Source organism: Lipotes vexillifer, unplaced genomic scaffold (genome assembly GCF_000442215.2).
Source record: "Lipotes vexillifer unplaced genomic scaffold, Lipotes_vexillifer_v1.1 scaffold472, whole genome shotgun sequence".
Taxonomy (NCBI): domain Eukaryota; kingdom Metazoa; phylum Chordata; class Mammalia; order Artiodactyla; family Lipotidae; genus Lipotes; species Lipotes vexillifer.
The window spans coordinates 2,198,454-2,201,745 of NW_006797698.1; positions in this window are offsets into that span (position 1 = coordinate 2,198,454).

Genomic DNA, 3,292 nt, shown 5'->3' on the forward strand with positions numbered 1-3,292 from the left:
ACTTAACTCTAGGGTGACATGCTGCCATTCTTAATAGGTGCATATTAGGTGGAAGGATGAGCATCTTTTAAGAAGCAGATGGAAACTCAGTTGGAAAAGCACAGGAAATATCAAAATGAGAAACAGCTGAGTTGGGACAAGAACACAGAGTGAAAACTAAATGGTGTCTGTGTAAGGTTCAAGAGGATTGGTTAAATTCACATCACCAGCCTGCTTTCTTTGCTGTTGTGTGCATATCAAGGCCACCTCTTAGGACGGTGTGCAAGGATCCTGGGAAGAGAGGAGAGGAAGGAAGGCTGAAAGCTACCCCTTTGCTTGTGCCTGTGCTTGTGAGAGGGATCGCATTTTCCTAATTGTACAAAGGTATCAGATGGGTTAGTGGTAGAGCTAGTCTACATTTCAGCAAAAACAACTGTGAGTAAATATTGAGTCACTGACAAAGAGTTGATTTTTGTTGTAGATTAAGCAGGGCAGGAAATACCTAAATTATAGCGGGGGTTTAAGTTAGATCAAGGAGGTGTATCCGGAGGTTTTGAAAGAAAAGGTGGACTGTTATCTTTCTAAGATGGTTCTAGATCCTCTATAATGCCAGTTTTAGGGACCCAGCAGACTTCTTTGAGATCACGGAGTCACGGCAACAGAACTCTAATGTCTTCATTTTTCTTGTTTCCTTAAACACAAGCTAAATTATGCTCACTATTGAGTTAGCAGAGTGAAACATATTATTACCAATTCACTTACATAAGGATGCTGAGATTCAGTGACTCTGAAATATCACGACAAATATAGAAAATATAACCCAAAATGTAAAAGGTACAATTAACACTTCATCTGATTTGACTTTTGTGAGTGGGGTCTGGGCGTGCATCCTCCTTACTAAGGGCCTAAAATGGTTGCAAATGTCCCTTGGCCCTGTTACTATCTGCCTCCAATCTTTAAAAAGGGTCCTTGGTGCCTGTTAGTTAGGAAGCAGGCAAAATAAGGTCAAATAAAAGTCAGAGTATGGTGGGCTGCAATTTTTCTTCTCATGCATTCCAAATTAAGAGGGAATGTAAGGGTTAACTATAAAGTATTCCACCTTGAACTCCCACACTCTCTTTATCTAGCACACCATAATAAAAGATCAAGAGTTCCTGCTTATTATCTTATTTTTCCTGCTTGCTCCACCAGGCTAAGGCCCAGTCTGGTTATGGATTAGCATGGTGATCGATAGTAAAGCCTGCTGTCTCTCTCGGCAGGGGAAAATGAACTCAAAATGCAGTCAAACTCTTATTGATCAAGAATATAGGTCTCACTTTCATTACCTCTGTCTCCTGATAACCCACAAATAATGTGATGAGCTGCTAATGTCTCTGATTTTCAATGGACCCTTCACCCCTCCTGTCTGCACATTGCAGCTTTTATTTTCATCTTGATACACACTCTGTGTAATTTATGGAGCACTAACTCTCACTCTCTTACCGTCAGACCTGGTCAATCAGAGGTAATCATATCCCTCTTCACTGGGATGAGGCTCCAGCGAGTTCAAAATATAGTTTTCAAACATGCCAAGGAAATGCAATATGCAGCCGATTTCTTTTGGGGACAGAGAGATGCAAAGTCTTCTCGATGAAGCAACACTCAGATTGGTGGTGACCTTCTCAGGATCTGACCTGCTTCTACTGAAGTAGCCCCTGACTTGGCAAACGTAACCGTTCAAGTCTCTTGTACGGCTAATCTCGTCTCAGTTTCTGCTTCTCAGAGGACCTGATCTGATGCAGATTCTTTTTACCACTGTGAATATTGGCTCTCAGGGTGGGCAATGGCTGTGGTGTAGAAGAGGGTCCCCTTTCCCCTTGGTCACTTAATGACCTCAGAAAGTTTCTGTTAAATAGCTGTAGAAAAGAGTTTATAAAGAGGTCCTCAAGTATAAAACAGCATCCAACATGGGTATAGGACAGACTCTGCTGAACTTTATTATTTTCCACAGTCGAACTGTTAAAGTCAAATTAAAGCTAGTAACAGTTGCTTTACCTCTCAGATCTAAACTAAGGGAATGCTCAGCTAATTGAATCCCTTTTGTGAGGAAAGTCAGAGTATTTTCTGCTGACAATCTGATTAAAATAGATCAGAGTGATGCAAATAAAATCCTCTTTCCTGGAGGGAATACCAGATGACCAACAGCAAATAAAGTGATGAAATACTCTGCTTTTGGTTCAGCCGATAGAGTCTGAATGGTGTTTTCCAGCTCCAGTCCAAACAATTTGTACACCTGTTGAAAATAAAATAAAATATGACAGTGGTACAGAGTCTGGGGGATTAAGGTGATTTGTACTGATCTCTGAAAGCTGAGGTAATTGCAGGTCTCATTTTCCTCTTTTGTTCTGCAGAGCCGCATTTGAAATTTGACAAGAAAGTCCTCTCTCCCTTCCACTTTTTTTATTTTTTGCAGAGGACTAGGTGGAAATTTCACCAGATTTCCCCCTTTCCTCTCTGCTGTGTCTCCTTTGAAACGCTCTGGTTTCCTTTGGCTCATGAAATGAGATAAAGGGAAAACCAATCCAGTGTAGACTTTTGTTTACTTGGCAGATTTAGGAACTACCCTGGAAGGCATGCTCTTTCATTTATTGTTTTAAAAATATCCTACAAAGAGGGAAGAGATATGGGAACATATATATATGTATAACTGACTCACTCTGTTATAAAGCAGAAACTAACACACCATTGTAAAGCAATTATACCCCAATAAAGATGTTAAAAAAAAAAAAAAAAAAAAAAAAAAACGTTAAGCAAAAGCCGCAGCTTTCACAAACTAAGTCAACATTTGTTTAACAATGTTTTAAAATCTGCATAAGTAAAAGACTGAAGAGAAATGTATCAAAATGAAGCATTATAGGTGATTTTTTTTCTGTGTTTTCACATTTTTCTCCAATGAGCACACGATTACTCTTATAACCTTTAAAACATGTTTTACGGAAACAAACAACTCAGTGTGACTCAGCTGTGACAAGTTGGCCAAGAAAACTAGTGCTGTCTTTGGCTGTCTCAGAAGAAATCCAGTGCCCGGAGATGGAGGTAACGGCCCTGCCACGCTTGGCACTGGCCAGACCCCGTCTAGATTAGGGTTTTGTTTAGCTCTGGGCATAGGTAACCATGGGAATCTTAAATGTCATGGTGGAACAAAAATGTAAGTGTGCGAGGGCCTCAAAATCTAGAGGAAAACAGGGCTGGAAAAGCAGACAGGGAGTGAAGGCAGATTGGAAGAAGCAGAGGGGCTCCCAGGCGGGGGGGGGGGGGGGCAGGGAGCGGGGGG